General features: G+C 46.2%; 1 protein-coding gene and 1 long non-coding RNA gene across 3 annotated transcripts in view; one reads left to right on the top strand and one right to left on the bottom strand.

Annotated features, from left to right (window-relative positions):
• UBA6 (ubiquitin like modifier activating enzyme 6) overlaps nt 1-22,072 on the bottom strand; it is a 1,035,692-nt gene extending 1,013,620 nt beyond the window's left edge. Inside the window, exon 1 of one of the 2 annotated variants that reach the window (XM_086961917.1) lies at nt 21,965-22,072. The gene's annotated coding sequence lies outside the window, so the exon portion shown is untranslated. Of the gene's footprint in view, nt 1-21,890 lie in introns of both variants that reach the window. The other variant, XM_086961916.1, reaches the window with a different exon arrangement.
• On the top strand, nt 22,046-24,915 carry LOC147727994 (uncharacterized). The gene is made up of 3 exons (XR_015309357.1): nt 22,046-22,159; nt 23,852-24,050; nt 24,534-24,915. It is a non-coding gene; the product is annotated as an uncharacterized LOC147727994 (long non-coding RNA).
• Nucleotides 24,916-27,586: the final 2,671 nt, after the last annotated feature.

Raw genomic sequence — 27,586 nt, 5'->3', positions numbered from 1 at the left:
TGATAAAGACCCGGGGGGGTTTCACCGAGAATTAAAAGACATTCTCCGCATCGGAGATTATACGTATGCTGACATTCTGAAACTATTGAAAGTACTGTTGCCTGCAGGTATTTATGAAAAGCTTAAGGAAAAAGACTGGGAGGTGGGAGAGAAAAAGTTAAGTTGGGAAGCATTGGAAACAGAGGATAAAGCCAGGCTCCCGGGGGTTGGTCTTGGGGACAAAGCTAAAGAACTACCTGAACTCCTAATACAGGTTTTGCCGAGATTATTGATTACTAAAAAGGAAGACTGGGATGCTATTTCAGCCTGTAAACAGAAGCAAGACGAGGACACAAGTGATTTCTATTCTAGATTCGAGAAATGTTTTTCTATTAATAGTGGCCTTAGGCCCAGTAGTGAGTCATATCCTCATCTTTTCGTGAGCAAATTAGTAGAGAATTCCCTACCCCAGATCAAGAATAGAGTACTGAAGGTTGAGAGTACTTGGCAAGCAAATAGCCCCTCACAAATGTTGCAAATGCTACAATATCACCAGAATAGGATTAGAGAAGAGCAGGATCATGAAAAGAGACGCATGAAAATGAAGGTGCTGGTTGCCAAACACGAACAGAAATGGCACAACACCTGTTAAGGGGAACTGTAATTATTGCAAACAACCTGGTCACTTTGTAAAGGATTGTGCTGTCCTGAAACACAATATAGCTACAGGCAGAACTAAAGAACAACCACACCCTCCTAGGCAGAACAGCATCCAACAGAACACCCCACACAACAGACAGTAGCGAATTTTCCACCCCCACCACCACCTGTTCATGCCACACAACAAATGTTACAGTACACGCAGTCAGACTATCCAGAATACCAACAGTTCTCATGAAACAGCCTTGAGAGGGAAAATGGCTTGCCCCTTATTGAGGTTCCTGTAGATCAAGAGGGTCCTTATGTACATAGTCGTGTATTGGAGCAAGACAGAAAATTTCTGATTGACACAGGGGCGAGCAGAACTACCATCAGCCATGACGAGATTCCAGGGGCACCCCTCTCAGGCTCACAGAATGTTTCCCTGGGATTTTCAGGAAAGCCTATTGTTAATGAAGTATCGAAACCAGTCTCCCTAGGAGTTGGTCCACTGTCACGTACCACAGACTTGCTACTTACTAAATCATGTCCAGAAAACTTACTTGGTATAAAGACATTAAAAGAACTAGGAGCAGTTATATGTTGTTCTCCGGAAGGAGTACGACTGTTCTTACGTGATTTTAAGGGACATTATGTGTTAACAGATTTTGACCACAGACTCCAGAATGTACCACAGCATCTATGGGCACAAGGTCCGACTGACGTAGGTTACATGAATATAACACCACACCGTGTCACTCTCAAGGTAGGAGTAGTACTACCACGTATACGACAGTACAAGTTACCACCTGATGCCGTAGTAGCCTTACTGAAAATCATAGACGAACTCATTGCACAAGGGGTGGTAGTGGAGACTGACTCGAATGTATGTAACTCGCCTGTCATCCCTATCCTTAAACGAACAGACCCTAATGCACCACCAGTTTACAGACTAGTGGTTGACCTTCGAGAATTGAACAAATGTGTAGTCCCTCAATACCCAGTGGTCCCAGACATTTCTTCATTACTGACTGCTATTGATTCTGAGGCAACGCTCTTTACAGTCATTGACTTGAAGAATGCCTTTTTCAGTGTTCCAATTCATCCAGATAGCCAGTATCTTTTTGGATTCAGTTTAAAAGGACGCAGCTTTAAATTTACGAGAGCTCCCCAAGGTTTCACAGAGAGTCCTAGCATTTACAGTCAAGCATTAAAAAGACAGCTGGACAGTATTAATATGCCTACCAACACTGCACTGCTCCAGTATGTAGACGACATCCTAATTATAGCACGATCAGAACCAGACTGCGAAAATGCATCACTGACGGTTTTACACTTTCTGGAAGACAAGGGGCACAAAGTGTCCCCTTCGAAGTTACAATTCTGTGCACAGCAAGTGGTGTACCTTGGACACATGCTGTCCAAGAGGGGTAGGCAGCTGACACAAGAACGTATTCAGTTAATTTCTAACCTTTCACAGCCCAAGACACAAAAGGAAGTACGGGCCTTCATTGGCCTCACTTCATACTGTAGACAATGGATTCCCCAGTATGCCTATCTAGCCAAACCACTCATACAGTTGACAACACAGGAGGCAGCGTCTTCGACTGTCCTCCCTTGGACACAAGAACACACCCTGGCATTTGAGGAATTAAAAAGAGCCTTATGTCAAGCGCCAGTTTTAGCGACTCCTTGTTACAGCAAACCCTTTACGCTTTTCGTAACAGAACGGGATGGAACAGCATTATCTGTCCTCACACAAGACCAAGCAGGAAAACACAAGCCATGTGCTTATTTTTCTAGTACACTGGATCCAGTGGCCCAGTCTCTGCCTGCGTGCCTGAAATCAGTTGCAGCAACAGCCCTAGCCATTAGACAAAGTGACTCGATAGTGCTGGGACACCCCCTGACAGTACAGGTACCGCATGCAGTGGAAGTTCTCTTGAACAGGACACAGACACAACACCTGACTGTAGCAAGACTGACAGGATATGAACTGACGTTATTTCAACCACACATAGAGATCAGAAGATGCAATATACTCAATCCTGCCACACTTTTGCCCTCAAGTACAGTAGACACCGCACCACATGACTGTGTGGAAATAATGAATATAGTGACGAAACCAAGACAAGACCTGACAGTTATTGCACTTCCAGACCCTGACCTGACACTTTATGTAGATGGATCATGCATGAGAACAAGCACAGGAGAGTTAGTGGCAGCATATGCCGTGACCACTGCTACTGAAGTCATAGAGACACAAAGAATAGACACACTGTCAGCACAAGCAGCAGAGCTCATCGCACTGACACAAGCCTGCATAAGAGCTAAGCACTTGAAAGTGAACATTTATACAGATTCACAATATGTATTCGGCGTAGTTCATGATTTCGGAGTCCTGTGGAGGGAGAGAGGTTTCTTGACCTCTCATGGGGCCAAAATTCAGCACGGCCCGCTTATTCAGGCTCTGTTGGAAGCAATACATTTACCTGCAGCCATAGCTATCCTGAAATGCAAAGCACACACCAAAGTTACAGACACCATTTCTCAGGGTAATGACCTGGCAGACCGAACTGCTAAACTTACAGCCCAGACACCAACAGACACGACAAAGACAGAGGTACCATTACTGACAAAAAGTATGACAGTCAGGGATCCTTCTCAAGATGTATTCGACATACAGACTTATGCCACTTCAGATGAGATAAAGAAATGGACTGAACAAGGAGGGGTCCAGACTGACCAAGGTTGGATGACAAAAGGCAAAGCTACATGGTTCCTTCCTGATTCCATGGTACAAGTGATCATAAACACAGCACATAGTCCAGCACACTTGGGAGAGAAGGCAATGCTAGACAGCTTACAGAATATCTGGTTTAACAAGCACCTGCGTGCAGCAGCGAAACAGAAAGTACGTACCTGTATGATCTGTTGCCAGTTCAATCCAGGCAAAGGCATTCCGGTGGAACAAGGCGGATTTCATCCTCCTGACCATCCTTTTGAGGTCCTCCAGATGGATTATATCCAGGGAACCGATCTAGAAAATGAAGAGTACGAGCAAGGAAATGCTTCCCTCAGCTTTATGATTCTGAATGTTCAGCCCAAGCTAAATGCAGGTCCACCGTCTATTTCAGTCCTACCAGTAAAAGGTGATTTGTGCGTTAGAAAGAAAGGATCAGTACATATGGGACACAGCGAGTGTAATGCTGTAGTAGAGTTTGAAGATAAAGGAAAGTCTTCTTTCAAAGCGTCACGCCATACCTATTTCATTTGCGGTCAGACAGCCTATGTACATCTGCCCTTAGACTGGGGTGGAACATGCTATATTGCGTTCCTGCTGCCACCAGTCTTTCTGGCCCCATCCAATTATCATCGAGATTCACGACTAGAGCATGTTAGAAACCGAAGAGAGACAGATTCCCCAGTGATTGATCAGACTGAGACAGCCTGGGAGCAATATACAGATTTCAATAGGATTCTTTTTCTTCATAGGTCCCGTCCAAAACAGTTAACTCATACGCAGGTTAACAAGAACTCTAGAAGCAGTAGTGAATGAGACTGCATTTGCCCTGGCAAACTTGACCCAGGAGCAGTCTGCCATGAGACTTGTTGTTCTTCAGAACCGCCTTGTTCTTGACGTCATCCTGGCGGATAGGGGCGGGGCCTGTAGAGTGATTGGCTCCAGTTGCTGCGTTTTCATTCCGAATAACACGCCGTCTGTGTACGCAGCAATAGCAAGGCTCCACAGGATTGCTCATGATATACATCAAGACCCAGGCACATGGACTTGGTCCGGTTGGCTCTGGGGTGTAATATCGGCATGGGGATGGAAAGTGTTGTCGTTCCTAGGAATGATACTGCTTATGGTATTCGGCTGCTGTCTCTGTCTGCAGTGTGGCCCGGCGATTTGCGGCCTGTGTGCCACTGCCTGTGTTCCACATCCACGCATACAAAGGATCAAAGATGAACAAATGATGCTGTATGATCAAATATACGGTCTCATGAATATAGATGTGTCCTGAAGGGTACAGTAGGGGACAAGGAGGGAATGAGGAAAATGAAATTTTACATGGCCAATGTGTCCCCTGCATGTACCCCAACGTTTAGTGTATGTGCATGTCTCCCATGCATTTCCCCTCTATGGCCTGCAACAATAATGCATCAGCATTTCCGTCCCACATTGGGATGTCAGTTACCAAGTCTTCCATGAAAGAAAAGTTAATTCTGCAATGAGGCCCATAGCCCATGTGTTTGCATTGTGCACTTTTAATATATCACGAAGAACCCGTTTTGTGGCTCAGCCTGAGCCAGTCTCTGAATTAGGGTTTTCATGGCTCCTGACACTCTGAAAGCTGCAGCTCAGCTACGTATCCCTGACCCCTCGCATACTTTTGGCTCAGCCGAGAGAGGCCCCGCCCGGGGTGCCAAGACAGTATTTTGCACACAGTTATCTGCTTGCTCCACAGAAACACATTCCTGCCTGGTGAAGAAGGTAAACAGAACCCGTCTGCAGAGATAGGGCCTAGCCTTTCTGTCTCGGTTTAAGTGATTTGCAGAGCTCGCATCCATAGAAAGCACATGGCCCCCACGCAATGCACGAAGAAATATATGCTTACACCGACTCTTGGTGATGAGCGACCTTTGCTTCAGATAATACATCCCCGGATTTAAGATATCAGATAATTCTAGACGTGCTGGTCGTCCTGACACTGAAGGCTTCTCTACTAGACCGAAAGTCAGCTCCCCCCAGCTTCCCCCCAGTTACACGTCAATTGCACGTCATGACCAAGTTGCGCACACAAGTAGGGCAAAGGTTCCAGCTTGCCATGCAGACCCCCTCCATGTATCCACCCACTTATGACTCACCTATGACTCCTCAAGGGAACGCCCCCATGTACGCCCATATGCACACCCACATGCTCTTATCTCTCTTTCTCTTGCTCTGCCTGGAGCGCTCCTCCTCCTCTATGCAATTCAATGTATTTTCAATGTATAAAATATTGTACTCTGTGAATAAAGTTCAGAAGACCCTTCCTGAACCTTAGTGGTGATGGAACCCGATTCTCCCTTAACTCGAGTTACTGAAATAAAGCCCTTTTGAATCGGACACCACGGACTCTGCCTCTCATTATATGCATGACCCTTTGTTTAAGTATAGAAATTATGACAGGGTAATACTTTATTTACCACAGTTTGATAAACTGTTAATAAAAAGATCTGAGACATAAAATATTTACATGAGCGACAATTGGGGTCGAATATGGCAAAGGCAACTAAACAAGGACTTCTTAAAAAGAGACTATGGGCTTGATATACAAAGTCATATTGTTATCGCTAAGCCTGCGACTTACAAAAAGACAGGATTTGCAACCACAAAATGGCTTTCTGTTATGTAATAAACTCATTTTCCAACTGCATAACCAGATACTGAATTAGAAAATGGGTTTAGAAACCCTTTAGAAAATTGCTACTTGGAAGGGGCGTGTTAAACGCGTTCCTTCAATTTTATGTACCAATGTTTTGCTGCAATATTCCGGGTGAAAAACATTTAAATTTTACTGACATCTCAAAGTGGTGTTAACCAATTTGCAAAAGGGAAGTGAAGTGGACGTATTTTAAAATGAGATTACAGGCATGGTAGTCTACTGACCCAAACAGGTCACCATCCCTGTAATTGCATCAAATCGAAGTGAGCCACAATTTATGACTTACCTCCTTAATGTTGATAAGGAAGGTCAGATTGCAACCGATTACGATTAGGAATTTTATGAACTGACCAGTTATTACAAAGGTTGATTTACAATATTCCTTTCCATTCTCAAAAAGTCAGCACCCAACTTGCAACTGATTTTTGTGAACAGATATTTCGGACATTAGGCCCTAAATGACCTTGCCATTGAGCAAAAATGAATGTAACGAAGTTGCCCAGCAAGTGAAATTTCAATTGAAATCATAGGCAGAGACTAAAATATAGAAAAAAAATCCCCACACATTAAAAAAGGACTAAAACACATTAACTATCGGATCTCACCACAGTATCAGGTTCTTCATATAACAAGAGAGAAACATAAAAGAACAAGCTGATTGACAGTGGAGCATGCCTGCAAAGGCTTAGAACTATTTGTAGTCCAATGTAAGTCATAGTGTGCTTCCTGTAAGGCCTCAAACAACTTTCAGTGATTTGTAGCTCTGTTCGAATATTTCAAACATATATGGTGGCAATGGGTCTGGCTCAACTCCCCCCCCCCCCAAGCCTTTGCTTGTTCATTAATTCACGAGTGGCGCAGACTGAAAAACATTTTAAATTCTGGTCTCCAAACTGCATCGCTTTCCTCAGTAAACATATTTATTTATTTTATTTATTTATTTGCAAAGTTTTATATAGCACTGGCTAGACCCGGAGGTATCAGAGCGCTTTACATGAGCATCAACGAGTTACAGGATACATAGTTACATTAGTTTGAATCAAAGAATCACAGAGGGATGAGGAGGGGGAGGGAAGGAGACACGAAAGGGGAGACGAGGAAAAACAATGTCAGATGACCGGCTGGGTAGGTGACGGCCAAGGGGCCAGACTCCTCTATAGCTGTATGGGACAGCTCCACCGGGCATCGGCCAAGGTTGCTCAGGCTCCGCTGTAGGTAAAAACAGTTTTGGTATCCGCCGAGAGGGCGTTGTCATAGTTCCATCGAAGGGGGAGGGAAAGAGACACAAACGGGGAGATAAGGAAAACCAATGTCAGATGACCAGCTGGGTAGGTGACGGCAAGGGGCCAGAATCCTCTATAACTGCATAGGACAGCTCCACCGGGCATCAATCAAGGTTGCTCAGGCTCCGTGGTATTTACAAACAGCTTTGTTATCTACATCAGTTGAATCAGCGAGTTACGGGTTACATAGTTACATCAGTTTGAATCAAAGAATCACAGATGGAGGCGGAGGGGGAGGGGGAGGGAAGGAGACACAAACAGGGAGACGAGGAAAACAATGTCAGATGACCGGCTGGGTAGGTGACAAGACTGTATTGGACAGCTCCACCGGGCATCGGCCAAGGTTGCTCGGGCTCCACAGTAGGTAAAAACTGTTTTGGGGTCTGCTCAGGGTGCGTCATCATAGTTCCATCGAAAGCATCCGGTGTTTCTCACTGCTGGGTTGGAGTGTGAGATGGGCGGTGGGAGCTTAGGCCGATCCATGTAGAGGCCTGTTTTGCTGCACCCAATGCTTAGGTGACATCATCGAAACAGCTTACAATAACACCAAAATGCCTTTTTGTTGGTGTCATATATGCAGCTCAGTGAGTTCTCTTCACTGGGGCAGTGTACTCCCCTCTGGTATGTGACTTCTTTGCGTAGATGAGGCACGTAATGGTGTCTATCTGGTGTGTAGAGGCCAAGTCAGTAGCACATTGCAAAAATTGTAAACCAGGGCGGCCATCTTAAAGTCAGGTATGGATGTGGCTCTGTGTATCATTTCTCTGTAGTCTGCGCTCTTGCTGGTGAGTGTGGGAGATTTGGTGACAGATTTGGATATCGTCTGCTTCACCAAAACGTACTAATATTGGAACATTTTATCCATTTTCAACTAAGACACTCACCAGCACAGAAGAAAATCGTAACTGAAAATCGTGTCTTCTTGGTCTAGTCTGTACTTGAATTGCAATATTTTTTAATCAGCCAGTGCTCTGTGGAGGAAGCACATGAGTTTGCGGATACATTATAATGAACAACTTGATGTTATTCTGAGATGTACCCACGGTGAGGTTATTAACACAATATTAAGGAGTCTCATCTGAGCCTATGAAAATGGCATTAGTCGCAGTTTTAGCACCAACTGGAATAAGAGATCGGTGTACAATACATTTCTCCAGGGTCAGCACAAGCCAACAATACCCTATTGTAACTAGTGGCAACTGTTTAGGAGAACCCATGCACAAACAAGCACTGGCGTTGCCAATAGGTCTCGCATTAGGAAAGTGTGAGCTATTGGTATTGTAAATGACAATTATTTTTTAATATGTGTTTGCATTGAAAATATATAAATTAATGGCATTGCTATTTACAAAGCCAATAGCTTACACTTTCCTAATGCGAGTCCTATTGGCTATGGGAATGCTTGTTGTTAGCCAGCAAGGACAGTGCTGTTGTGGTGCTGAGTGATGCTGTTATGGTGCTCAGTGATGTGGTGGTGTATTAAAGTGATGTGGTGGTGTCCGTGAGTGATGAGGTGGTGTCCGTGAGTGATGAGGTGGTGTCCGTGAGTGATGAGGTGGTGTCCCAGAGTGGTGTGGTGGTGTCCCTGAGTGGTGTGGTGGTATCCCTGATTGATTTTGTGGTGTACATCAGTGATGTGGTGGTGTCCCAGAGTGATGTGGTGGTGTCCCCGAGTGGTGTGGTGGTGTCCCCGAGTGGTGTGGTGGTGTCCCCGAGTGGTGTGGTGGTGTCCCCGAGTGGTGTGGTGGTGTCCCCGAGTGGTGTGGTGGTGTCCCCGAGTGGTGTGGTGGTGTCCCCGAGTGGTGTGGTGGTGTCCCTGAGTGGTGCGGTGGTGTCCCTGAGTGGTGCGGTGGTGTCCCTGAGTAGTGTGGTGGTGTCCCTGAGACACACAGGTGGGGGGAGGGCAGCCGATCCGGGCTGACTCACCGGCGGACTAAATTTACACTAAATATTAGTGTATTGGGAAGAAAACTGTTTTTATTAAAGATTTGTCAAATAAGATAGCATCGTTATTAGGAGCACCGCCAGTGCGGGAGGAACATTCTATTTACAATGAATCGGCTCTACGGCAGGTGTAGTATTGGCAATGAAACGTAGTGTTCCTTGATGCGCGGAGGGGGCTTTTAAGATACTGCAGGAGTCTGCAGGGGGGGCGCCGTGAGCTGGAGGTCTTGCTGGGGTGAGCGAGGGCTGAGGGGAAGGGTTATGACTGAGTCTGGGTAGTTAGAGGGGAAGCTGGGTAGTTTCCTAGGGTTATAGTGCGATGGCATCTGGTGTTTTGAAGGGTCCATGAAGAAACGGCGGAGTTCTGTGGTGGTCGGGATGAGGGGATGTGGCGGACAGTAAGGGGGTCTGCAAGGACCGGAGGAGAGGGCGAGCAGCCCGGGACGAGAGAGCTGCAACGCGAGGATGTGGATGCCGGGGGGGGGGGGGGGGGGGGGGGGTTGGTGGGAGTCTGCGATGATCAGGAGCGGGGGAGGGGGGTCCTGGGGGCTTTGATGTGAGAGATAAATTAGGGGCGGGGTGGACTCTGGCAGGGGAGGGAACATGGCCTGGAGAGAGGCCGAAGGGAAGCCGGATGGGGGCGGGAGTGCAATTAACATGGTGTAAACGGTCCGAATTCAACGTAATGTGGGGGCTCTGTGGTCTCTGTTCCTCACAGAGTCTGGGTAGTTAGAGGGGGAGCTGGGTAGTTTCCTAGGGTTATAGTGCGATGGCATCTGGTGTTTTGAAGGGTCCATGAAGAAACGGCGGAGTTCTGTGGTGGGCGGGATGAGGGGATGTGGCGGACAGTAAGGGGGTCTGCAAGGACCGAAGGAGAGGGCGAGCAGCCCGGGACGAGAGAGCTGCAACGCGAGGATGTGGATGACGGGGGGGGGGGGTTGGTGGGAGTCTGCGATGATCAGGAGCGGGGGAGGGCGTGAGGCTGTGGGGAAAAAGCCATAATTGAATGTTCTGTGAACGTGCATGGGTGAGAAAGTGAGATCTGCCCTCTGTGACTGAAGCCTGCTGTTTGGAGGTAGGGAGGGAGGGCGCGCGGGGAGGCTGAGAGATACCGGAAGAACAAATACATGATTGGAGAAAAGGAGGGAGGAGAGCACGACGAAGAAAACAACAGACATCACGAGAGAAGAGAAAGTGGGGAAGACTGCGGAAAAATTGAACTAGGGACGGACAGCCACAAGCTGCGAGGTCTCCGGCTCTGTCACTGCCCTTCTGCTACGACGAATGTTGCCATACCATGCTCTCAGGGCGGAACTGAAGTGCATGGCTGTGGTTTTAAGATACTGCAGGAGTCTGCAGGGGGGGCGCCGTGAGCTGGAGGTCTTGCGGGGGTGAGCGAGGGCTGAGGGGAAGGGTTATGACTGAGTCTGGGTAGTTAGAGGGGGAGCTGGGTAGTTTCCTAGGGTTATAGTGCGATGGCATCTGGTGTTTTGAAGGGTCCATGAAGAAACGGCGGAGTTCTGTGGTGGTCGGGATGAGGGGATGTGGCGGACAGTAAGGGGGTCTGCAAGGACCGAAGGAGAGGGCGAGCAGCCCGGGACGAGAGAGCTGCAACGCGAGGATGTGGATGCGGGGGGGGGGGGTTGGTGGGAGTCTGCGATGATCAGGAGCGGGGGAGGGGGTCCTGGGGGCTTTGATGTGAGAGATAAATTAGGGGCGGGGTGGACTCTGGCAGGGGAGGGAACATGGCCTGGAGAGAGGCCGAAGGGAAGCCGGATGGGGGCGGGAGTGCAATTAACATGGTGTAAACGGTCCGAATTCAACGTAATGTGGGGGCTCTGTGGTCTCTGTTCCTCACAGAGTCTGGGTAGTTAGAGGGGAAGCTGGGTAGTTTCCTAGGGTTATAGTGCGATGGCATCTGGTGTTTTGAAGGGTCCATGAAGAAACGGCGGAGTTCTGTGGTGGGCGGGATGAGGGGATGTGGCGGACAGTAAGGGGGTCTGCAAGGACCGAAGGAGAGGGCGAGCAGCCCGGGACGAGAGAGCTGCAACGCGAGGATGTGGATGCGGGGGGGGGGGTTGGTGGGAGTCTGCGATGATCAGGAGCGGGGGAGGGGGTCCTGGGGGCTTTGATGTGAGAGATAAATTAGGGGCGGGGTGGACTCTGGCAGGGGAGGGAACATGGCCTGGAGAGAGGCCGAAGGGAAGCCGGATGGGGGCGGGAGTGCAATTAACATGGTGTAAACGGTCCGAATTCAACGTAATGTGGGGGCTCTGTGGTCTCTGTTCCTCACAGAGTCTGGGTAGTTAGAGGGGAAGCTGGGTAGTTTCCTAGGGTTATAGTGCGATGGCATCTGGTGTTTTGAAGGGTCCATGAAGAAACGGCGGAGTTCTGTGGTGGGCGGGATGAGGGGATGTGGCGGACAGTAAGGGGGTCTGCAAGGACCGAAGGAGAGGGCGAGCAGCCCGGGACGAGAGAGCTGCAACGCGAGGATGTGGATGACGGGGGGGGGGGGGGGGGTTGGTGGGAGTCTGCGATGATCAGGAGCGGGGGAGGGGGTGAGGCTGTGGGGAAAAAGCCATAATTGAATGTTCTGTGAACGTGCATGGGTGAGAAAGTGAGATCTGCCCTCTGTGACTGAAGCCTGCTGTTTGGAGGTAGGGAGGGAGGGCGCGCGGGGAGGCTGAGAGATACCGGAAGAACAAATACATGATTGGAGAAAAGGAGGGAGGAGAGCACGACGAAGAAAACAGACATCACGAGAGAGAAAAAGTGGGGAAGACTGAGGAAAAATTGAACCAGGGACGGACCGCCACAAGCTGCGAGGTCTCCGGCTCGGTCACTGCCCTTCTGCTACGACGAATGTTGCCATACCATGCTCTCAGGGCGGAACTGAAGTGCATGGCTGTGGTTTTAAGATACTGCAGGAGTCTGCAGGGGGGGCGCCGTGAGCTGGAGGTCTTGCGGGGGTGAGCGAGGGCTGAGGGGAAGGGTTATGACTGAGTCTGGGTAGTTAGAGGGGGAGCTGGGTAGTTTCCTAGGGTTATAGTGCGATGGCATCTGGTGTTTTGAAGGGTCCATGAAGAAACGGCGGAGTTGTGTGGTGGTCGGGATGAGGGGATGTGGCGGACAGTAAGGGGGTCTGCAAGGACCGAAGGAGAGGGCGAGCAGCCCGGGACGAGAGAGCTGCAACGCGAGGATGTGGATGCGGGGGGGGGGGGTTGGTGGGAGTCTGCGATGATCAGGAGCGGGGGAGGGGGTCCTGGGGGCTTTGATGTGAGAGATAAATTAGGGGCGGGGTGGACTCTGACAGGGGAGGGAACATGGCCTGGAGAGAGGCCGAAGGGAAGCCGGATGGGGGCGGGAGTGCAATTAACATGGTGTAAACGGTCCGAATTCAACGTAATGTGGGGGCTCTGTGGTCTCTGTTCCTCACAGAGTCTGGGTAGTTAGAGGGGGAGCTGGGTAGTTTCCTAGGGTTATAGTGCGATGGCATCTGGTGTTTTGAAGGGTCCATGAAGAAACGGCGGAGTTCTGTGGTGGGCGGGATGAGGGGATGTGGCGGACAGTAAGGGGGTCTGCAAGGACCGAAGGAGAGGGCGAGCAGCCCGGGACGAGAGAGCTGCAACGCGAGGATGTGGATGACGGGGGGGGGGGGGGGGGGGGGGGGGTTGGTGGGAGTCTGCGATGATCAGGAGCGGGGGAGGGGGTGAGGCTGTGGGGAAAAAGCCATAATTGAATGTTCTGTGAACGTGCATGGGTGAGAAAGTGAGATCTGCCCTCTGTGACTGAAGCCTGCTGTTTGGAGGTAGGGAGGGAGGGCGCGCGGGGAGGCTGAGAGATACCGGAAGAACAAATACATGATTGGAGAAAAGGAGGGAGGAGAGCACGACGAAGAAAACAACAGACATCACGAGAGAGAAAAAGTGGGGAAGACTGAGGAAAAATTGAACCAGGGACGGACCGCCACAAGCTGCGAGGTCTCCGGCTCTGTCACTGCCCTTCTGCTACGACGAATGTTGCCATACCATGCTCTCAGGGCGGAACTGAAGTGCATGGCTGTGATTGCGTGGAGAGAGAGGGGAGGTGCTGGTGTGGGAGGGGGAGGCGGAACTGAAGTGCATGCCTGTGATTGCGTGGAGAGAGAGGGGAGGTGTGGGAGGGGCTTGCATGCGGATTGGGAGAGAAGCCTGATGGGGGCTGGAGAGCCTGGTGGGTGGGCGTGAATGAGAGGAGGACTGGGCTGGGCTTGCATGCGGATTGGGAGAGGAGAGAAGCCTGATGGGGGCGGGAGAGCCTGGTGGGTGGGCGTGAATGAGGGGAGGACTGGGCTGGGCTTGCATGCGGATTGGGAGAGAAGCCTGATGGGGGCGGGAGAGCCTGGTGGGTGGGCGTGAATGAGGGGAGGACTGGGCTGGGCTTGCATGCGATGCGCGTGCATGTTGACGGGCACTGCATGAAAACCGCGGGCTGAAAGCCCTTTGGTTTGACGAGAAAATAGCCGACTTGAATTCTCCCCATTTCCCATTCCTGCGGAATGGTAAAGGCTCGACCTAAAAAGAAATTACCATGTGCAAATATTCTTGCTCTTTATTTAGTATGCAAGAGGTCACCAAGTGTAGAAACACTGGCGACCTCTGCGTAAATTCTGTTTGTTGCAACGTTTTTGTTACATCTGGTAACATTGCCTGGTCCTAAACAAGCATGTAAGTCATAGATCACAAAACTTAAATTAAAGTTGCACCACCTCAGTATCTAATTGCAATAGTGTGCATAAATATAAAAAGTTCATCCAATTAATGCAATTCCTTCTTTCAGGGTGTGCGTTCTTCTCTTTATTTAAACAGTCACAGCCAACGTGTTTCGTTCTGAAACCAGAACTTCTTCAGGGCATCTGATAACGTGTTATGCTGGTTTAGTCATGGAATCCAATTCATTCATTCTCCTAAATACACAATAAATCCCGTATCGAGAGTAATTACGATATCCTGTGGCGAGTCCTGACAAAATCCTGTAGCTTGTTCACGAAATCCAAAATTCAAATTGGGGTAAAAGTCCTCCTCCTTGATTTCAAATGCAACCTGTCTCACCAATCACTCCCGTACCCCACAGTAACGTGGCTCTTACTTGCAGCGTTGCGTCCTGTGTACCGTGGTAAGTCATAGATGCTTGTAAGTATTCACCAAGTATATAAAGATACCACCAACATAAAGTTAGTTTACGTAGTTGCTCCACTGTTAGAAATTGTATCAATTTTCTAGTGCCTTTATGTTCCTTATATCACCCATATTTCTCATAGTTATCACCTCTGAATTGCAATAGGTGGAAAGGGAGGAGGGACGGTTAGGACAGACTATGACGGAATAAACTGTATTACTTTGTAAAATTAATTTCTCTCTATGATACTGTTAAAGGTCGCCCTGGCACAGCATTCACTTCCACTACACTTCGTAGGTCGGCGTTAAAAGATACTAAGTCCCATTACCAGTAGATTGCTTCACTGCTGCACCATCAACATTGTTTGCCTTTGGTGATAACCATATGAGTGTCCCTGGTCCCAGTCTTTGATGTCACCTGCTCTGCAAGCACCCATAGTCAAAAGCGGAGATCAATGTGAGTTTTATTCAGCAGCACTCCGTCATCATTGCTTAGCAAAATCTGTTTAGCAAGAGTGGCAATTCAAACATGTTTAGCACGAGGAAGAACACAATTTAAAGCAAAGAGTACTTAATTTATCTTTTTTTCTCTTCATGGGATGTTGATTCTAACTAAGCTACTGTAGCCAATTTAATAATTATGTCAGCTAAGATAATATTTGTATTCAGTGCAGTATGAAAAAAGGCTAAATTGTAATAACAGGGTTGAAAGTTTACAAAGGGCTCCATAAATCTTTTGTGTCTCCATAACAGACAGATAATACAATTACTGCGCATATACCATATCAGGATAACTCTTAACTGTGCTTACCTCTGAACCAAAGCAACTATAACAGGTAGAAATAGAAAGTGGTTGTAGTGGTATATGAAATTGCACTGCCTATTGGAATACAAATAGTTTGGGTAAATCTAGTCTGTGGAGAGGTTATGTGGTTGGTGCTACAAAAGATATCTTGACAGCCTACTACCAAAGGTGTCCAAAGCAGCGGATTAAAGGACCCACTGCACAATTAAGTTATACAAAAGATATTAAAGCACTCATTATACAGTCTGATGAACAGTAAATTGATCCATTGAGTAACGATTACAGAAAATTCAATCCCATTTGGTTTATAATCCATAAATCGCCAGATGTATTGGGGGGAGACTTCCCTGCTTGTTTGTTGACCATCTGAGGGAGACTCAGAAGTCCATTTCTCCTTGCTGTAGGTTGAAGTCAGCAGCAACGCTGACACTTGCGGGGGAAAGCCGCTGTTGGACATATCGACGCCAATGGGTACTGTATGTCCCGCAATCCCCCGTGCTGTAAATACCTGGGCCTAATTAAGACTCTATTTAAAGCACGCAATGCTCCTGCACCTCGGGCCGTGCACGGGCAAAGCCCGGAACAAGGACGGGTCCGTCTGCGGACAGGCGGGCCCCCCTTCTGGGTCTTTTGATCTAGTATTTTTTCATTACACTAGGCGTCATGGGAAAGAGGAAAATGAGGGAGCCAGGGGTGAGGTGACAACCACTTTACATGTATTTAGTGGCGACTTTCCTTAGAAGAGGTACGCAGTGGGCTATCTCTGCCCAAAAGTTTTCCGATTCCAGTAACCGGCTGAGGACATAGCAGGGTGTTGGTTGAGCTAGGGTCGTATACTTCCCCTTCAAGTTTAAGTGTAGTCAGCAGCCCCCCTAGCAAGTCTTCCTTAATTATGGAGCCTTCATTTTCTTTTTTCTCTTAAATCACAGCTGAGTATATTTGAAGTTAAAAAAGAAAACTAATTAATCTCATAGATTATATCTGTACTGATGGTTTTCCAAATGGAGATGAGAGAAAATACATAAAAACTGTTCCCCTCCCGCTTGCTTGAAAGGGTTTTGATTTGCATACGATACCAACTTGTAACTGTACAATTTTGTCTAATGAAATCTAATAATAAGATCATTTTCAACTTGATACTCTTGAATTTAGTTTTGGAATAACTATAGAGAGATAAAGGAATACTGAGTCACATGCATGAATACCTGGTCACAAAATACTGGTCAAAAATACATGCTGCAAACTGCGATTAGTAGTTATGACACCAGTAAAGATTCTGACGAACCGAACTATATACTAATAGGTCAGTTCTTAAACAAGCTTTAGGCCGGCCTTGGCAGCATCTGGTAGCACTTTCTTTAGCCCTTACTAAATGTCGAGCAAGCAGCGTATGCGCTGCTCTAGGCTCGACCTAAAAACGGAGTCATAGTGGGTCAGAATTCGACAAATCTAATTAATATTATTCAAGTAGGTCGCAAATTGTGGCTCACTATGTATAGCTGCAATCACAGGGATGATAGCTTGTTCTGGTCAGCAGACCACCATGTTTAAGAGGGTACTGCAATAAAAGAAACCTTTTTTTTTTTAAAAGCAGTCCGTTTTCCTTGGAGGAAACCAAGTTTCTTTTAAAAAGAAAAAAGTACTTTTTTGTTTGGTTTGTTTGAGAGTTTGCAGTGGTCTTGTGGGCCAATGCCACTTCCAAATAAACACTTTTTTTAACTTCACAATGGGGAAGGGTTCGCTAAGGCGTCCATTCCCTTTTACGAATGGGTCACCACTTCAACTTCGGCATCTGTAGCTTCTCAATGATTTATAACCACTATTTCAGACCTAAACCTTTGATACATGAGGGTAGAAATTGCTTTTTTGAAGGGTGTGTCAGACGATTCCTTATCCATTTCTAAACCCATTGTAGGAGTCGGCAAAAAGTTACTGAATTCTAAAGTGGGTTTAGCACATGGCTAAAAGTAGTTTTTCTGTCGCAAACTCTGAATCCAAGTGTTTGCGAACGAAAAACTGCTTTGTACATCTGGACCATTATTTTTAAAATTGGTACACAACTTTGCTCATTAGTTTTGGGAGTTTTCTGCTTATAAAATATAATTACTGTACATTATTATTTAACAAGTGTCTGATCCTGAATAAGCAATAAAAATGCATTTGCACAGGTCATGGCTGCTTTTTCCATTTTAACAGCCTCGTCTTCTTGTGACTTCAATTTTGTATAATATATTTTGAATGTGTCTAAACATATTAAAAGGCAAGAGAAATTGGCAGCATTTCGCTTCAACTCCACAACAAGGGTGGATGCAACTAACAATCCCAACGAAAACAAAAACTTGCAAGGAATATTTTTTTTAACTAGAACAATAAATGATTTAAAAATCTTCGAAATGGTGGGTATTACAAACCTTAAAACATTATTAGTCTTAAGAAAATAATACCCTGAAGTCTCTGGACCAACTTATTTCCTTAAGTGGCAATGAGCCTGAAAGATAGATTGCCGCAAACACATTAGAGTAGCTCTTATTCAAACTACTGGGAATGCTAACTGAGCAAGCATTGAATATATTAAGAATAAAAACACAAAATTCAGGCAATCAAAAATGAGATTGAAGAAATGAAGGTATAAGAACTAAACAAATAAGCTGGACTCGAAAAAGCTATGAGAAGTGACAAGAAAATCAAACTAAACGGAGACACAAATATTTTAAGACTGGCAAAATATATTCTTATGCCAAGCTATGTGATATTTCATTCACATAGAAGAGAATTCATCGAAGATAAGCCGGAAATCATGCAGCTCTGTAAATCAGGTTCTGAAAAGGCAACAGGGCACCGGAGCAGCAGAAAAATTGGCTATTTTGGAGGACGTCAAACGGATGTGCCTATCAAAAAAGTACTAACAATAAAACCCAAAGAAGGAAGAGGAACATATTCTAGTGTACATACGAAATAGAAGTGGCAAGAAATCAAAGACTGTGAAACATCAGCAATGGATATCAAGTCAAAATGACAAAATAAGAAAATTAAACCAATGGAATTACATTTGATTGTGAATCTGGCTGATCATGTTCTAACAACATTTTGAATAATGTTTTAAACTTAACATTTTTAAAACTTGATAACTTTATTGACCATGAAGACTTTTTAAAATTTGTGAGGAATTTAAAACTCAAAAAATCCTTTCAAAATCACACCCCAGAAACAACACCTCTTATAAACCGCAACGCTATTATCATACAAGATTTACTAGGTATCCAGATTTTACTATACCTGAATGAAACATCCGATAAGAAATGAATATCCATTACATACACGCAATAGTGGTTTGAAATTGTAACCAATGCTTGCACCAAAATGACTTAATCAACTGAATCATCTTTTATAAATGTGTTTTAAATGCTAGAAACCCAATGAACCTAGTCCATGATGGCAGAAACTTAGTGAAACATTTAGATATGTTACAAGATTTAAAATTATGCAAGTATTATCATCTGCAAAGGTGACAAATGGAGAGAATGGTGGTTCTCCTAAACTATGCCTATACAGGGCCGGACTGGGAACCAGAACCGGCCCTGGCAAAGTGCTCGGTCGGCCCCCCCTCCCCCCTCCGGGAGGAGAGGGGAGGGGGGAGAGGTGCGACCGCGCTCGACGACAGGGCCGGCTTTCGGCCGTTTTTGTCACAGGGCCGTTTTTGCAGCATAACGGCCCTGTAACAAAAACGGCCCCAGGGGCCCAAAACCGGCCCCCAACCATGCGGCCCACCGGGGAATTGCCCGGTGCCCTCAACGCCCAGGTCAAACAGGATTACTTTAGAAGCCATCCCAGAGTCATTGGATGATCATCAAACTACCTTAGAAGTCATTTACACGTCATCAGACATCATCAAGCTCTTGAAGTCATCAGCGAGCTGCAGAAGCTCAGCCTGATGATTTGAGGATGACTTGAAAATAAGTATCTGATGACTTTAGTAGGTGTCATTATTCGTGATGATTTAAGGATGACTTGAAAATTAGTATATGCTGACTTCAGAAGGTGTCATTATTCCTGATGATCTGAGGATGACTTGTAAATGACTCTCCGATAACTTTACAAGATGACATTGTTCCTGATGACTTTGGGGTGATTTGAAAATAAGCATCTGAATACTTCAAAGGTACTATTGTGTTTTCAATAAGATGTTTTTGCGTCTGGTGATTTTAACAGGAATTGCTTGTCTATTTAAAGAGCACGTCCACCACTTTGGTTTCAGTTTTCCAGAAAAATACAAACTGTTGGATAATTGCACAATGAATTGCAGATAAACGTCTGACCTCCTGCAGCTAAGAGCCCCAAAACCCAAACACACCCTGAACCCCCAAATTAACCCTTGCACCCCAAAACCCAAACACACCCTGAACCACAATATTAACCCTTGCACCCCAAAACCCAAACACACCCTAAACCCTAAAATTAACCCTGGCACCCCAAAACCCAAACACACCCTGAAGCCCAAAATTAACCCTTGCACCCCAAAAGCCAAACACACCCTGAACCCCAATATTAACCCTTGCACCCCAAAACTCAAACTCACCCTAAACCCCAAAATTAACCCTGGCACCCCAAAACCCAAACACACCCTGAACCCCCAAATTAACCCTTGCACCCCAAAACCCAAACACACCCTGAACCCCCAAATTAACCCTTGCACTCCAAAACCCAAAAACACCCTGAACCCCAAAATTAACCCTTGCACCCCAAAACCCAAACACACCCTAAACCCTAAAATTAACCCTGGCACCCCAAAACCCAAACACACCCTGAACCCCCAAATTGACCCTTACACCACAAAACCCAAACACACCCTGAACCCCAACATTAACCCTTGCACCCCAAAACCCAAACTCGCCCTAAACCCTAAAATTAACCCTGGCACCCCAAAACCCAAACACACCCTGAACCCCCAAATTAACCCTTGCATGCCAAAACCCAAACACACCGTAAAACCTAAAATTAACCCTGGCACCCCAAAACCCAAACACACCCTAAACCCTAAAATTAACCCTGGCACCCCAAAACCCAAACACACTCTGAACCCCCAAATTAACCCTTGCACCCCAAACACACCCTAAACCCTAAAATTAACCATGGCACCCCAAAACCCAAACACACCCTGAACCCCCAAATTAACCCTTGCACCCCAAAACCCAAACACACCCTGAACCCCCAAATTAACCCTTGCACCCAAAACCGAAACACACCCTAAAATTAACCCTGGCACCCCAAAACCCAGACACACCCTGAACCCCCAAATTAACCCTTGCACCCCAAAACCCAAACACACCCTAAGCCCTAAAATTAACCCTGGCACCCCAAAACCCAAACACACCCTGAACCCCCAAATTAACCCTTGTACCCCAAAACCCAAACACACCCTGATCCCCAATATAAAATTAACCCTGGCACCCCAAAACCCAAACACACCCTGAACCCCCAAATTAACCCTTGCACCCCAAACCCACCCTAAACCCTAAAATTAACCCTGGCACCCCAAAACCCAAACACACCCTGAACCCCCAAACCCTAAAATTAACCCTGGCACCCCAAAACCCAAACACACCCTGAACCCCCAAATTAACCCTTGCACCCCAAAACCCAAACACACCCTGAACCCCCAAATTAACCCTTGCACCCAAAACCGAAACACACCCTAAAATTAACCCTGGCACCCCAAAACCCAGACACACCCTGAACCCCCAAATTAACCCTTGCACCCCAAAACCCAAACACACCCTAAGCCCTAAAATTAACCCTGGCACCCCAAAACCCAAACACACCCTGAACCCCCAAATTAACCCTTGTACCCCAAAACCCAAACACACCCTGATCCCCAATATAAAATTAACCCTGGCACCCCAAAACCCAAACACACCCTGAACCCCCAAATTAACCCTTGCACCCCAAACCCACCCTAAACCCTAAAATTAACCCTGGCACCCCAAAACCCAAACACACCCTGAACCCCCAAACCCTAAAATTAACCCTGGCACCCCAAAACCCAAACACACCCTGAACCCCCAAATTAACCCTTACACACCAAACACAAACACACCCTAATATTAACCCTTGTACCCTAAAACCCAAACACACCCTAAAATTAACCCTCGCACCCCAAACCCAAACATGCTCTAAACTCTTAAATTACACCTGGCCCCCCAAAACACAAACCCACCCTCAACCCTAAAATGACCATGTACGCCCTAAAATCCAAAAGCCCTACAAACCCCCAAACTGTTTATGAATGCGGAAAGCCGGGAGGCGCTGCTGTGATTGCAAATGATACTTTCTGTACCCCCAGGCTGCACTTCCTTCATAGAGTATTTCCATAAACACATAGCGGCAGATTTACAAGCCCCTTGCGTCACTTTTAACATGGGAAAAGTGACGCAAAAGTGGCGCAAGGTTCTTGTAAATCTGCCTCATAGTTTAGTGGAATCCAATTGTTAGACTCATTAAACAACTGCGGACAGACCTTCTCATGGCCCGAGGAATAGGTCTTGCAAAGGAAAACAAGCTTTGTCGTCATTGTGACTGCCGAATTCACTCCATCACAATACTACAATACATTTTTAAAAAGCACAGCTGCCTCGAACACAATACCAAAATCACCTACTGTAAACCAACAGTCTGCCTGCCGGCTGGCAGGGACTCGAACCGCAGGTCCTCAATGGAGAGCAGCTCTCTCACCTTTGCATATATCTGAAGCCGGAGGACTCCTCTTGCAAAAGCTTACGCACATCAGGGAGCGCCGGAAGTGACGTCATTGTTCTGCGGCAAGATCGAAGACCGTCGTGAGTGCAATGGAAAAGGGACCGATGGATTGGCATCGGTCTCTTTATTTTCCCAACTCCACTTCTTTAATCGATTCCAGCGTATACTCAGGTAAGTGCTGCAGTCCATCGGGGCAAGCTCCACGCTATATCTGCACGCGCCCATCCTGGGTCAGAGCCCCCATGCATTACGCTGCCTTTCTTAAAAAAGAGCAGCATCGATCCTCCGCTCTCGGTCCCAGCTGCTCAATTTCCGTCCCAGACCAGCTTCCTCATTTTTCGGAAAGCACGAGTTTTCATTAAGGGGCCAAATTCAGACGCAGCTCCCTGCATGTGTGTGCTTCGTACGTGTTATAATGAATGCCTGTACTGCAATGTGTGTGCATTATGTGTGTTTGATGTTTGTCTGTATCAGCCTGCCTGCTTGTTTAATATTCACCTTTTTGTGTTTGAGCATGTGTATTTTTGTGTGACGTAGTGCGTGCCTGTGTAAGTTGTGGAAAATTGCAAAAAGCCTAAAAAATGTGTTTTACAGCAAGTTCTTCGCCGTAAGGAAAAATAAATCACTACCCGTGTATTGTAGGTCCCATGTTGGTTCCAAGTGCACCTGCGTGTATTCTAGATTCTCGACCAAATGGAACAGTTTTCGATCTACTGAAAAGTTGTCAATCGCTAAACGCATTTATTTATGTGAATACTGTATATTGTTGAGCATTACTTGTGTCCTTTCAACTTGTAGTGAGCTTTCATTACTAAATGAATGTGTGCTCTATTGTTGAATCCTGGTCACGTTCCCCAAGTTGTGTAGTGTGCAGAGCAGCACATCTTCTAAAACACTGGCAGTTTTCATGGATGCGTTTCAAAGCATAAGGATAAATGCTTCAAATAACTTAGCCGTTGTAATGCTGGTTCCTTATTTTGTTTGCTATTTGTGTAATTGAAAGGGCTGGTTGCCTGTGGCGATTGAGGTTTACCCCCTATTTAGGAAACGTAGTCAGACGCATTCCAACATCTTGCAATATCTACTTTCGCAAAACTGGCTATCATTCTGGTTTCGTTCCATGTGCATGCAATGTTTTTAACTTGTTTGTATATATTATTGAGACCGGGCCAATTACGTATTCCCTGTTTGCGCTAATTTACCTTGACCGCTAAGATCTCTGTATAAATGAAGCTGGTCTTGTTACATCTGCCACTCTGGCAAAACACTTATAAGGTCCCAGAGGGGAGACCTATTGGCTATGCCAATGCTTTGGCTTTATGTATTTGTCATTGTAATGTCTTTTTGTTTCATTTATAAAGCCGTTACATATTGCACAATTAACGTACTACTAGCAAAGCTAATACCTTTAGCTTAATAAAAGGTGAAACCTGTTGCATTTTTAACACTTGTCCTTTCATGTTGGGGTGCCGGTGGGCAGAGGGTAGCAGGCATCTGACTCCCTATGCATCTGTGGGGATAGGTAACTTTCCCGTCACAAACCCCGTGTGAAAGTTCACTTATTGATAGTTCTTCTATTTCTCTCACAATGCCTCTACTTTGCTATTACTATATGCCCTGAGCAGCAAGACCTAAGGATACACTCTGGCTCTCCAAAAATAAAGTTGATTATTAGGTAATTTCCTCAATGGCCTTCAGTGCATGCCCAAACACTTCTTTGTAGTCCAACATCTAGGCATATTAGATAGAAATTGCACCAGGTCAGTGTACTTTTTGGGGTGCTTTTCTCCAATTAAATCTGTTAATCAGTTTGATACCTCTGAAACCACATACAAACTAATTCCTGATTTTTATATCTAGCAGGACATAATCATGGTTTCATTCAACGTCCTGTTTTTCACTTGCGATCATTCTGTGTGTGTTCGAAAAGATGGTGACTTCCTGCTTTTGGACAATCCCGGGGAAGTTCTTTGTAAATGGCTGGTCGAAAATCTAGATGAAGCTGGTCGGCCAATCACCGAAGAGAGAGATTTTAAAGCTATGATTCTGTTCCAATCATCTGGTAAGCACAATAAGTAAACCTTTATAATAAGTTTGCAACTGCAGGATAACGGTACAAATTACCAACCTGTTTCAGTAAAAACCTACATTTGTGATTAATTAATCCAATAATGGACAGTAAAAATGAACATGCATGTCCCCACATATGCCTTGGATTGCTCTCCAGAGACAAATGTAACACTTATGAAAAGGACTGAAACGTTTAGCTTGTGGCACTACTATAAGGCAGCCATTTTTGGATAAACTATTTTATTTAGGCAACTTTTTTCAGGAGGTTCAAGTTCAGGCTTACAATGTGTACTGTCTATTAAGGAAAACTTACTTACTTGGTTATGGATAGATTGTACATTTGTCCTTTATTATCAATACCTCTTTATTTAAATATTATGGCTAGAGCGTGAATATATATTGCAAGTGGTCAATGTGTTTTTATCTGTTTTGAAGTTTATATGTAAATATTTTTTTTCTCTTGCTTTTTTTTTAGTGAAGAAACAGTGTCTAATGATTCAGGATATTTTTCAAGAGCTAATTGCAAGCTATTCTGCCACAACAGAGGGTCTAAAACAGGTGTTACTTCAAAGGGCACTGGAGGAAAAGCAGATGTTAATGGACTGTGGCAATCGGGGAAGCGCTGGTAGACTTAAGAGGGGGTGACGCGAACTACAAGAGGAAGAAATTGCAGAGAAAAGATGCAAGGACAAAAAAGCCAAGCAGAGTGGACTGGATTATATAAGAGTTGGTAAGAAAGCTCATGCTGAAAGCATAACTTCTCAGCCTGGTGATGCAAGTTCGCGGATGAGTTTGCAGAAACTTGAAAACCTGGCCCTTTTAGCAGGGATGGCTAGTGTCCTTCATAAAAAATCCACAACAAAAAATGACGCATCAGAACGTGAAAATGAACTTGTTTGGTGTCCCCGCTTAAATCCAAATATCAAGGACAAAAACATGCCTCCCTTTCACCACGTCATCCTAGAGCATGGGTACTCATAGTACAGCCCGCGGGCCAGGGGCGGCCCGGCAAGCCTTCCCTGGCGGCCCACGGACCTTGCAGACATCCTACCAATGTATTTTTTTTTTCTTTTAAAGATTGTCTGCTGCAGCGCGACTCTGAGAGTCTCTGCTGCTCTGTGGGGGCCAGGGTCGGGCGATTCTCACTTAGAGTGGAGCTGCAGGGGCCTAAGATGAGGTGGAATACAACAAAGCCTCATTAGCATTCAAATGGCCTTTAACGACCTGTGAAGTGCTTGGGGGCGGCTGTGTGTGTCAGGAAGCTGTCTCACCCGGGGCTGACACACAGGCAGGGTGAGGTGACAGAGGGAGGTCGAGGGACATAGACAGAGGGAGGGGTGGAAAGAGAGGGAGACAGAGGGGAGAGGTAAAGGGAGGGAGAGGGACACAGAGAAAGGGAGACAGAGGGAGGGCGGCGACAGAGGGTGACGGAGGGAGTGAGGGTGACAGAGGGAGTGAGGGTGACAGAGGGAGTGAGGGTGACAGAGGGAGTGAGGGTGACGGAGGGAGTGAGGGTGACGGAGTGTGTACGAGGGAGTGTGGGCGGGGAGGGAGACAGAAGGAGGGGGTGAGAGAGGGAGTGAGAGAGACAGGGTGAGAGGGATCAAGGGAGGGAGAGAGGCAGCGAGAGGGAGGGAGAGAGCGAGGGATGGAGGGAGAGAGCGAGGGATGGAGAGAGCGAGGTAGCGAGGGATGGAGAGAGCGAGGTAGCGAGGGATGGAGAGAGCGAGGTAGCGAGGGATGGAGAGAAAGAGGGAGGGAGGGAGAGAGGGAGAGAGGGAGATAGATGTGTGTATGCCGGGTGTGGTGGTGCAGTCGAAGAAGGCATCCGCTGCAGGGACCTGTGATCAACCTCATGGTCATAGGTTTTTTTGTTGATCTAGCCCCGCCCCCTCCCCCACTGACCCCACCCCCACCGGTGTGGCCCTCGGAAACAAACCACACTGTAAATTTGGCCCCAGAGAGAAAGTTTGTGAGTACCCATGTCCTAGAGTAATCAACACTCTTTCTGAAAATATAATGGGGACATTCTGATGTAATCAATAGCCATCCTGAAGCTGTCATAGGATCATCCAGGAATAATCCACACTCATCCAGAAATTGTCATGGGATCATTCCAGAGTAATCCACTTTCATCCTGAAGCGGTTATAGGATCATCCTGGAATAATTGACAGTCATCCTTTAATTAGCTAGAACCCATCCTTGAGTAATTCTCACTCATCCAGAAGTTGTCAATTAGTATTCGTGGAGTTGTAAAAGGTAATCACTCCCTGCCAGTAGAAGTCATCAGAACACCATCCTACTGTAGTTTTTGTGATGAGTCTAGGTTCGTCATCACATTTACATTTTTCGTCCTACAGGCATACTTCAGGATGGCTTGGGATGACTTCCCCAGATAATTGCAGGAATAGCCTGACTGTAATCATCAGATGAATCCAGAATGACTCCAGGCTGATCTTCCTTTTCGACATGGGCAGCCAGTCCGGGCCTGTGCCTATAATTTATTATAGAGATTGCTATGGAATTAGTAACCTGAAGCAACTATGAGCAACTAGGTGGCAATGTTGGTTATACAGAAAAAAATGTGTATTCCAAGAATATTCAGTGATCGTGAATTATAGATATTTGAAGAGTTCTAATCTGGTAGTTCCACTAATAAACTTAGCCAAAAAAGAGCATAACCCGGTGCGGAACATAAACAAATCTGTACCACGTGTCTTCACTGCCAGATCGAGACACTTTTTTCTCAGAAGAATATGGAAAACTGCAGCCTTTATTTCCGTTATTATTATGAAGATTTTAAGTTCATTGATAATGCCATTAACAAACACATTCAAAACCATCAGTTACATAACACTCACCATATCCTCACGAATTCAGGGACAAGACACACAAACCATATGATAGGAGCGTCGATAGGGGGCAGGCTCATTCCAGTACGGACATGGCATGCATTATTTCCTATGCCACTATGGCATAAATAGAAGCTAATGTCCGTTGGTACAAGTTCACAGAATGCCATGAGATTCAGGTAACACTTATTTTATATTTATCTGAGTCACAAAGGATGGCATGTAATTTTGCCTCGTTTAACGTTATGAACATTAGTAGTCATTAAGGTAACCACCAGCCTAGTACTTACACTGACAGTCTGTGAATGCAGCCTAGTGTCCGTCGTCCGTTGCTGATCATTTAATAGATGATTTGCAATTACGTTTACCGCTTCCGGGTCGCCTACCACCCTATCTCACTTTCGAACATATTCAGAGAGTCGTCTTGAAACTAGAGGAACACTAATAACTAAGGTGAGCTATCATTGGAGGACCCTCAGCCAATCATAATGCGCAAAACTGACTGGAGGAAAGTGCTGATTGGCTTCGGGGTCCGCATGTGCCTGTGTTCAAGCCGCCCACTTGGGACCGGGTTGACTGAGGCATGTTTGAGATTTACCCGAGATGATTTAGTAGAGGAACTTGGGGTTACGGTATGTTTCGTCCAGGGAAAAGACAGGCTAGGTTTTAGGCTTT

Source organism: Lissotriton vulgaris, chromosome 3_1 (genome assembly GCF_964263255.1).
Source record: "Lissotriton vulgaris chromosome 3_1, aLisVul1.2, whole genome shotgun sequence".
Classification (NCBI taxonomy): Eukaryota; Metazoa; Chordata; class Amphibia; order Caudata; family Salamandridae; genus Lissotriton; species Lissotriton vulgaris.
This window is presented reverse-complemented; position numbering and strand designations above follow the sequence as displayed.